Here is a 10,679-nt window from a genome sequence, read left to right on the forward strand (position 1 = left end):
TTATACAAACGTTCATTTACACTTAAAACATGCAAATTCACCTTCAATTAAACAATTGGCCTCTTAAATTTACCTTAATTTTAAAAGGCAAAGGGGGACCCATTAAACATACCCTATTACATTTTTGCAAATGTATATAAAATAAACTACAGTGAGGGAAAAATGTATTTGATCCCCTGCTGATTTTGTACGTTTGCCCAATTACAAAGAACTGATCAGTCTATAATTTTAATGGTAGGTTTATTTGAACAGTGAGAGACAGAATAACAACAAAAGAATCCAGAAAAACGCATGTCAAAAATGTTATAAAATGATTTGCATTGTAATGAGGGAAATAAGTATTTGACCCCTCTGCAAAACATGACTTAGTACTTGGTGGCAAAACCCTTGTTGGCAATCACAGAGGTCAGACGTTTCTTGTAGTTGGCCACCAGGTTTGCACACATCTCAGGAGGGATTTTGTCCCACTCCTCTTTGCAGATCTTCTCCAAGTCATTAAGGTTTGAAGGCTGACGTTTGGCAACTCGAACCTTCAGCTCCCTCCACAGATATTCTATGGGATTAAGGTCTGGAGACTGGCTAGGCCACTCCAGGACCTTAATGTGCTTCTTCTTGAGCCACTCCTTTGTTGCCTTGGCCGTGTGTTTTGGGTCATTGTCATGCTGGAATACCTATCCACGACCCATTTTCAATGTCCTGGCTGAGGGAAGGAGGTTCTCACCCAAGATTTGATGGTACATGGCCCCGTCCATTGTCCCTTTGATGCGGTGAAGTTGTCCTGTCCCCTTAGCAGAAAAACACCCCCAAAACATGTTTCCACCTCCATGATTGATGGTGGGGATGGTGTTCTTGGGGTCATAGGCAGCATTCCTCCTCCTCCAAACACGGCGAGTTGAGTTGATGCCAAAGACCTCCATTTTGGTCTCATCTGACCACAACACTTTCACCCAGTTGTCCTCCGAATCATTCAGATGTTCATTGGCAAACTTCAGACGGGCGTGTATATGTGCTTTCTTGAGCAGGGGGACCTTGCGGGCGCTGCAGGATTTCAGTCCTTCACGGCGTAGTGTGTTACCAATTGTTTTCTTGGTGATTATGGTCCCAGCTGCCTTGAGATCATTGACAAGATCCTCCCGTGTAGTTCTGGGCTGATTACTCACCGTTCTCATGATCATTGCAACTCCACGAGGTGAGATCCTGCATGGAGCCCCAGGCCGAGGGAGATTGACAGTTCTTTTGTGTTTCTTCCATTTGCGAATAATCGCACCAACTGTTGTCACCTTCTCTCCAAGCTGCTTGGCGATGGTCTTGTAGCCCATTCCAGCCTTGTGTAGGTCTACAATCTTGTCCCTGACATCCTTGGAGAGCTCTTTGGTCTTGGCCATGGTGGAGAGTTTGGAATCTGATTGATTGATTGCTTCTGTGGACAGGTGTCTTTTATACAGGTAACAAACTGAGATTAGGAGCACTCCCTTTAAGAGTGTGCTCCTAATCTCAGCTCGTTACCTGTATAAAAGACAACTGGGATCCAGAAATCTTTCTGATTGAGAGGGGTTCAAATACTAATTTCGCTCATTAAAATGCAAATCAATTTATAACATTTTTGACATGTGTTTTTCTGGATTTTTTGTTGTTGTTATTCTGTCTCTCACTGTTCAAATTAACCTACCATTAAAATTATAGACTGATCATTTCTTTGTCAGTGGGCAAACGTACAAAATATCAAATACTTTTTTCCCTCATTGTAAAAATACCTAATTTACATAAGTATTCAGACCCTTTGCTATGAGACTAGAAATTGAGCTCAGGCGCATCTTGTTTCCATCGATTATTTTTAAGATGTTTCTACAACTTGATTGGACATGATTTGGAAAGGCACACACCTGTCTATATAAGGTCCCGCAGTTGACAGTGCGTGTTCAATAAAAAAAAAATGCTATGAGGTTGAAGGAATTGTCCATAGAGCTCCGAGACAGGATTGTGTTGAGGCACAGATCTGGGGAAGGGTAACAAAACATTTCTGCAGCATTGAAGGTCCCCAAGAACACGGTGGCCTCCATCATTCTTAAATGGAAGAAGTTTGGAACCACCAAGACTCTTCCTAGAGCTGGCCGCCCTGCCAAACTGAGCAATCGGGGGAGAAGGGCCGTGGTCAGGACCAAGAATCCGATGGTCACTCTATCAGCTCCTCTGTGAACATGGGATAACCTTCCAGAAGGACAACCATCTCTGCAGCACTCCACCAATCAGGCCTTTATGGTAGAGTGGCCACGGAAGCTCCTCCTCAGTAACAGGCACATACAGGACTCTCAGACCATGAGAAACAAGATTCTCTGGTCTGATGAAACCGAGATTGAACTCTTTGGCCTGAATGCCAAGCGTCACGTCTGGAGGAAACCTGGCACCATTCCTGCGGTGAAGCATAGTGGTGGCATCATCATGCTGTGAGGATGTTTTTCAGCAGGAGGGACTGGGAGACTAGTCAGGATCGTGAGAAAGATGAATGGAGCAAAGTAAAGAGGGATCCTTGATGAAAACCTGCTCCAGAGCAAGACTTCACACTCGGGCGAAGGTTCACCTTCCAACAGGACAACAGCCCTAAGCACACAGCCATGACAACGTACTAGTGGCTTTGGGACAAGTCTCTGAATGTCCTTGTGTGGCCCAGCCAGAACCCGATCTAACATCTCTGGAGAGACCTGAAAATAGCTGTGCAGTGACGCTCCCCATCCAACCTGACAGATTTTGAGAGGATCTGCATAGAAGAATGGGATAAACTCTCCAAATACAGGTGTGCCAAGCTTGTAGTGTCATACTTAAGATGACTCGAGGCTGTATGTACTGAGTAGAGGGTCTGAATACTTTTGTAAATGTGATATTTCATTTGTTTTATATATAAATTAGCAAAAAAGTCTAAAAACCCGTTTTTGCTTTGTCATTATGGGGTATTGTGTGTAGATTGAGGAGGGGGAAAAAAATATTTAATCCAATTAAAATAAGGCTGTAACGTAACAAAATGTGGAAAACGTCAAGGGGTCTGAACGCCGCCGCTACTGAATAAGTGTGGAGGAAACACTGGGTCTACTTTTAGTAACCTGAAATTTCCAGTTAATTTTCCATTTTGTTTCATACACAGCTGAAGACACAAAGCTGAGGCTAATTAATGTCACCCCAGACTTCAGGAGTAAATCTGAAGTTTGGTACACAGACCTTTACCTACCCTAACTTAATCGAGATACAGTATCGCCTGCCGTATGTCAGGACCAAGTCAGCACATTTTCTTAAAATAACTCAATTTCATTATACATCTAATAGTTGTAAAGCAATGTGAACAAGACTACATATTGTGTTGTCTGTTTTATATGAGGGCCAGTATCTGTGGTGGAAAAGCACTTGTGTGCACCCTGAAAGAAGAGGAGAGGGAGTGGAAGAGAGAACTAGGAGAGGGGAAGAGAGGAGAGAGAGTGGAGCAGAGGAGAGCAGAAGTTAGGAGAGGGAGGGGGAAGAGAGGAGAGGAGAGGGAGGGAAAGACAAGAGAGAGGAGAGAGTGGAAGATGAGAGATAAAGTATTGAGAGAGAGAGAGGGGGGAGAGAGGAAAAGACCAGAGAGAGGGGGAAGAGAGAGGAAGAGGAAGGTGCAGATATAGAGGAAAAAAGAAGAGAAGACAAGAGAGAGGGTGAGGTCAGAGAGAGAGAAGAGACACTTAGAGCGAGCAATGGGGGGGTTGGCAATATGTTGACTACAGGCCCCCAAAAGTATTTAAGCCCATTAGAGGGAAGCGAAAAAATAAATAAATACTATTTAAAGCCTTAATAATAAGGCTTTCAATTTGAGACAGTGTCTTTCATTTTCCTAGAATCTAAAGGATAAAGTATCGCTGATGTTTTTTAACTTCTTTAAAGTGAACTGAGTTTGGTGTTTCTCCAGGGTCATTCCAAATATTTTAATTCAGACTTAATTCTTACTTGGAAAACTTAAGCATGTGTACATACCCAATATCCTTGATTTTTCTTTTTAATGTTTTCAATTTAGCTTTTAAGGGAAATTAAGGTGAAATATACGTGATTTGTAAGGAGTAAAACCCCTGAAAACCACTTACAACAGTCGTTAATCAGTTGGCTGCAGTTGCGCCTTCTTCACCACACTGTGTGGGTGGACCATTTCAGTTTGTCCGTGATGTGTACGCCAAGGAACTTAAAACTTTCCACCTTCTCCACTGCTGTCCCATCGATGTGGATAGGGGGGTGCTCCCTCTGCTGTTTCCTGAAGTCCACGATCATCTCCTTTGTTTTGTTGACGTTGAGTGAGAGGTTATTTTCCAGACACCACACTCCGAGAGCCCTCACCTCCTCCCTGTAGGCTGTCTCGTCGTTGTTGGTAATCAAGCCTACTACTGTTGTGTCGTTTGCAAACTTGATGATTGAGTTGGAGGCGTGCATGGCCACACAGTCATGGGTGAACATGGAGCACAGGAGGGGGCTGAGCACGCACCCTTGTGGGGCCCCAGTGTTGAGGATCAGCGAAGTGGAGATGTTGTTTCCTACCTTCACCACCTGGGGGTGCCCCGTCAGGAAGTCCATGACTCAATTGCACAGGGTGGGGTTGAGACCCAGGGTCTAAAGCTTAATGATGAGCTTGGAGGGTACTATGGTGTTGAATGCTGAGCTAGTCAATGAACAGCATTCTTACATAGGTATTCCTCTTGTCCAGATGGGATAGGGCAGTGTGCAGTGTGATGGTGATTGCATCGTCTGTCGACCTATTGGGGCGGTAAGCAAATAGAAGTGGGTCTGATATGGAGGTAAAGTGGCGGTGGTATGATCCTTGACTAGTCTCTCAAAGCACTTCATGATGACAGAAGTGAGTGCTACGGGGCGATAGTCATTTAGTTCAGTTACCTTAGCTTTCTTGGGAACAGGAACAATGGTGGCCATCTTGAAGCATGTGGGGATAGCAGACTGGGATAGGGAGAGATTGAATATGTCCGTAAACACACCAGTCAGCTGGTCTGCGCATGCTCTGAGGATGCAGTTAGGGATGCTGTCTGGGCTGCGGAGAAGGAGAGCCCACAGTCCTTGGTAGAGGGCCGCATCGGTGGCACTTTTCCTTTTGTAGTCCGTGATTGTCTGTAGACCTTGCCACATACATCTTGTGTCTGAGCTGTTGAATTGCGACTCCACTTCGTCTCTATACTGACATTTTGCCTGTTTGATTGCCTTGCGGAGGGAATAACTACACTGTTAGTATTCAACCATATTCCCAGTCACCTTTCCATGGTTAAATGTAGTGGTTCGTGCTTTCAGTTTTGCGCGAATTCCGCAGTCTATCCATGGTTTCTGGTTAGGGTAGGTTTTAATAATCACAGTGGGTACAAATCTCCTATACACTTCCTTATAAACTCACTCACCGAATCAGTGTATATGTCGATATTATCAGGTGGATGGATGATATTGGCAAAGGAGAAATGCTCACTAACAGGGATGTAAACAAATTTGTGCATAAAATGTGAGAGAAATACACTTTTTGTGCCTATGGAAAAATTCTGGAATCTTTTATTTCAGCTCATGAAACATGGGACCAATCTTTCTTATATCTCTCAGATATAAGACAGCCACTTCCTTTAGATTTTGGGGGGGATTATCTGTTGCTCCATATAGTTAATCTGTTATTTAATGTGTGTGTATGGGCTAATAGCAGTAAGGGCCAATTTTCTTTTTCATCATCATCATCATCATCATCATCAACAAAAAAAGAATTATACTTAAAATTCAAAAATCAAAATCATCCTTGGTATGACCTTCCTAAAACACTTCCATATTGCTTAGTAAACCCCCCCCCCCCCTCTCTTTCTGTCTGTCTGTCTGGGTGTGCTGTACTGCTGCTAAATCTCATGTGTGTGATGTCTGACCAACATTTTAACACCCCTGGTTGAGCCCGAACGTGTGTGTGTGGAAAGGGTGTGTGTGCGAGAAAGCGAGAGAGAGGGAAGCCGCTCACCGAATCCCAATAACATCTAATAGAAATGGGTGTTGCGTGTCATAGACTGGATTATCAGGCAGGGGGAACTATGGAGCAACTCCCATGTCTGTACAACACTACAGTGAATACAGGAGAGGTGAGTACTGTTGCAGCCAATAATATGACAAAAAGCCCTCTCCTCTCCTTCTGACCTCTCCTATCAACAACCCCATCCTCTTTCCACAGTCTCTACCCCCATGACCTCACCCTCTCCTATGACCTACTGTCTCCTCACCCTCCTCAAACATTCCCTCTTGCACAAGTCTCTTCTCTCTTTGGGTCACTCATTCCCTGCTCCTCTTATTCTATCCCGTCTTTTCTTTTCTCATCTACTTCCTCACAGGTTTTCCTAGCGTCGCTCCGATTTCTTCTCACTTCTTCTTGCCCCCCCCCTCTCTCTTTCAGTGCCTCACTCATTTCCCTGGGTCTCTCACATCTTTCCCTCAGTCTGTCTTCTCCATCTCCTCTCTCCTTCCTGTCCCGCCCCCCTCCCCCTAACACAGTTCTTCTCAGTTGGGTTCCTGCACCCCACAGTTTCTTCCCTGAATTCACCTCTCATTACGATGAAATATGTGCTCTAGGTGCTGCACAGGGAAAGCCTGGGGCGTGAGGGTAACCTAGGTTCAAAAGCTGATAGCAGCAATTAAATCTCTTTCTTTAGCCTCCGTGAGAGAAGCATAACAAAGATTTTTCTGACTTACTCAATGCAATGTTTTCACAGCAACAAATAGTTTTTTTTGGGGGGGGGGTTCTTTCTGGTGCTGAGAAGAATAAATGCTGCCATGAGATGGAGGGGAAAATACTAGGATTATGGACCCGGGCTTGTCCTACAATCATTTTGATGCTCTGCTGGTCTGGCTAAGCTTGTCGACATCAGCTTTGTGTGGTAGTGCAGTACAGAAATATTGAATCTTTATGTTCTGAGAATGCAGCTTTCTGTTTTGCTATTTTGAGCTACATTGCCCCGTCTAATGACAATTCCGAGGCACTGGATGTACCGAGCGCTGGGTGACAGCCCTGTCCTCCTCCTCCTGTCACCCCCCCCCCCCCCACACACACACACACACGGCCAGAGAAAGAGAGAGCAAGAGAGAGCGAGAGGAGCTCCCATCTGCGTAATGACATCTCACGCTTGGTTAGGGATCTGCAGGATAATTAGAGCCCTGGCGTGTGATGGATGGCACTGCAGCGGCGCGCCGCGCGGCCCGCCTGACCTTGGCATCATTATGGGACGGCAGGGCCGACTGGACCGGCTCGAGCACAGGCAAGCAAGCAGCTGCTGACTTTAATGGGACCATTTGTCCCCCCCTCATCCTCTCTTTCTGTGTATTTTTTCTCCTTCTCTCTCTCTCTCTCTCTCTTTATTACCCTGGACGGCTGATACTCCCCTTGTTTTGTTCTCTGGAAGGAGTGCTGAAAGCTGCAGGACCATGATGAAGGGTACAGTATAGGAGGAGATGGGGCTGGCAGACATACCCTCAGCTGGTCCACAGATAGATGGCTCTTCCCAGACATGACATTACATGCCAGACAGGCGCACAGATCATTGTCATTAGTGCCCTACTGTTGCACCTGATGTATGTTCTCCTGAGTACATATTATCAACACACCTACTACAATTGCAACAGGCTCTGTAAGATAATGTTCTATAAATAATGTAGCTTATAGCATTCTCAAAGAGAAAGAAAAGATTGGTACAAACACAGTTCCATTGACACAGTTGCATGCTGGCAGTACAACATATCTCCAAGGCAACATGAAGGTTGCATTTGATAGTCACATAACATATCATAATGCTACCTTTCTCTCTGATTCAACATAAAAAACCAACAAAAGGAAAATAATAAGCTGAACCCACAGTCTTTGTAATTTTGTTTTAAAAGAATCACTGCATGTCTAATAAATCAGTGTGTGTGTTTATTTAATATTTTTTATCATTTATTTCCCTGAACTTCCTTTGGCCCTTGAATTGCTCAGTCTGATTGTGTGGGTGTTATGAAACACGTTTTAAGATATTTACATGCACCGCCCTGATTGGCTGATAGGGGGTGGACTTTAGACCATCCTTAGCCAGACGAACAGACATTGGTCTATTATAAACAGATCACATTGTGAAATCATGATGTGGGACAAAGGTTTCATACCACCTGAAGTGCCTGAATTTCCAGGCATTTGTTTCAAACAGCTCTTATACAGAAAGGGCATCATCTTCACAATGTCAGTGTTATTTCGATCTCATAGTGTGGACATATCAAAAAAGGAAAATCACATAACTGCCCTGCCCCTTTAATCTAAAGAAAGCTATTGTGACCCTGAAGTTAATTTACACATTCTGCACAAAACACTGACCCCAATGTTCTAACGTGTCCAGGTAAAACTCAGTCATAATACACTCACAATAGTTATTTGTTACTGCGGCGTGTCTGTGTAGATGTTTTTATACAAGCCAGCAGGGGACAGTAAAACTTCAAGGCCGTTCTCTTTCCACAGGCACACACCGGAGCTTTTCATCCCAAGCAGCCTCTGTGGAGAAGAGAGACTTAAAAATGTCTCTATGCTGGCACGAGCTACCGCCTTGTTCTCAGACACCTCGTCAAGCTATGTGATGAACAACAGGTCTAAGACACACACTGACAGTTTACCAGTGTGGAGTTTTCCTAGCTCAAGTGGAGAAAACTCAGCCTCAGCTTGACAGTACATTTTACATTTTAGTCATTTAGCAGACGCTCTTATCCAGAGCGACTTACAGTAGTGAGTGCATACATTTTTTTATTCCGTACTGGTCCCCCATGGGAATCGAACCCACAACCCTGGCGTTGCAAACACCATGCTCTACCAACTGAGCCACACGGGGAGCTAACATGCTTATAGAATTCAAAATCCATGACCGCAGTGTTCAGTCTCCAAATATTGTCTCAATGAGGACCCACAAACACTGGTTTAGGGAGGGACATTTTATCAACTGAACCCTATTACTTTTTATGGATCTTGTGTAATTAGATGGTAAAAAGTGAAGACTTGCTGTAATTGATCGATACGTCTAATCTACAGAGAGTAAGAAACTGGGCTAAACCACCTGTCTGCTATTCTCAGATGGACACAAAACCCCATCTAATACCTGACATTTTCGACAAGCTACAGGATGGAGAGTTAGGAGAGTGTTCCTCTTCCTGAGCAGGTGTGTTCTGGGGGGGGGGGGGGGGTCTGGAGGCAGCCTTGAGAGGAGGAGCTGCAGAGTACCGCAGTGCCAGCCTCTCACCTTGTCAAGCACCCTCTGTGGGTACGGCTCACATGCAGACAGCAGGCTGGCGCTGCCCTCCCCCCTCTGCCAGCGGTGCATGTCTCTGGGAGTGAGCTGTCAGGCTCTGAGGTGCCCACACTGGGCCTGGCTACTGCCTACAGTAACCCAGCCTCACAGGCTCTACTCCAGGGGCACCATGCCAAGACTGGGCCTGGAAGTCTGTCTGCCAGTTCTGCCCGACCATTACCAGAGAGGGGAGGAGGAGGAGGAGAGAGGAAGGAGGAAGACGTGTGGGAGGAGGAGGGGATGGAGGTAAGAAGGGGAGGAGGAGATGAGTTGGTTGCTGAGGGACGGGGAGAGAAAGACAGCACGAGAGGCCGGAAGACAGAAACAGAGGGACGGTGGGAGAGACTGAATGCCGGTAAAGAGAGGGAGAGGGACAGAGAGATACTAATGAGGCTGATGAAGTAACCTCCCGTGGCACAGTGGGTAGCGAGATTCATCTGCTCATACTTTTCAATGACTTTAGCTTCAAGTTTCTTTGCATGTGCACATTCTTTTCTTCTCTCTTTTCCTTTCTTCTCTTGCTTGTGAAGAGTCTCTCAACATTGTTCACCTCCTACTCCCTTCATGTTGCTCCCTTATTTCCCCACCTCCAATTAATGTCCAATGACGACAGCAGGTTGAAAGACATTAGTTCACCCTGTTGAGATGATACAAACTAACTTGTTGTTCGACTACCTCTCAATTCGTGGAAACCAAACAATACTGAGTGAGTACTGCTGACAGAATGTCTTTCTTTTCACTGCGAAATCAAACGGTCACATTAGTTCTAAGGCAGGAGTTAGTTAGGCTGATCCAGACAGCTGTCATGGAAACAGATGTCAGTTCTGTTCCGAGGTGCCGCTTTGCTCCACAGAGGCGGCTGCCATGATGTTTGATTGTGACTCCCTCTGCCTTTCACCAAGAGTGGCTTCCCTTGATGTTTCCCCACCGTCACCACCGTAACACACACGATTGCTGGATTCGTTAGGAGAGAATCATTCTCCACACGTCTTCTAATGCACATGACAAGAGTCAGCTGCCAGCCGTCTCTGAACTGCGTCGGCACCAGATGTGCGGTAACGACTAGGACTCAGTCTACTACTCCTCCCCTGCATCTCACATGGATGAATAGCGTTAAGATACTTATCCTCAAGCCACACACAAGAGAACTCAATATTATACCAAAAACAAGAACAGATTCAAATGGATTATCTGTATAACCACAGGGCTTTGCAATATCTTTCACTGTGGCAGTCAACACCCTGATAGAATACCATCTTCAAATCTAGATTTTATCGTGAGTTACACATGCAGACAACACCCAGTGCTCTTAACAGTAACCAACGCAGAAGTCTCTTCTGTCATCCGCCGTGA

This window comes from Salmo salar, chromosome 15 (genome assembly GCF_965601325.2).
Source record: "Salmo salar chromosome 15, fSalSal1, whole genome shotgun sequence".
Classification (NCBI taxonomy): domain Eukaryota; kingdom Metazoa; phylum Chordata; class Actinopteri; order Salmoniformes; family Salmonidae; genus Salmo; species Salmo salar.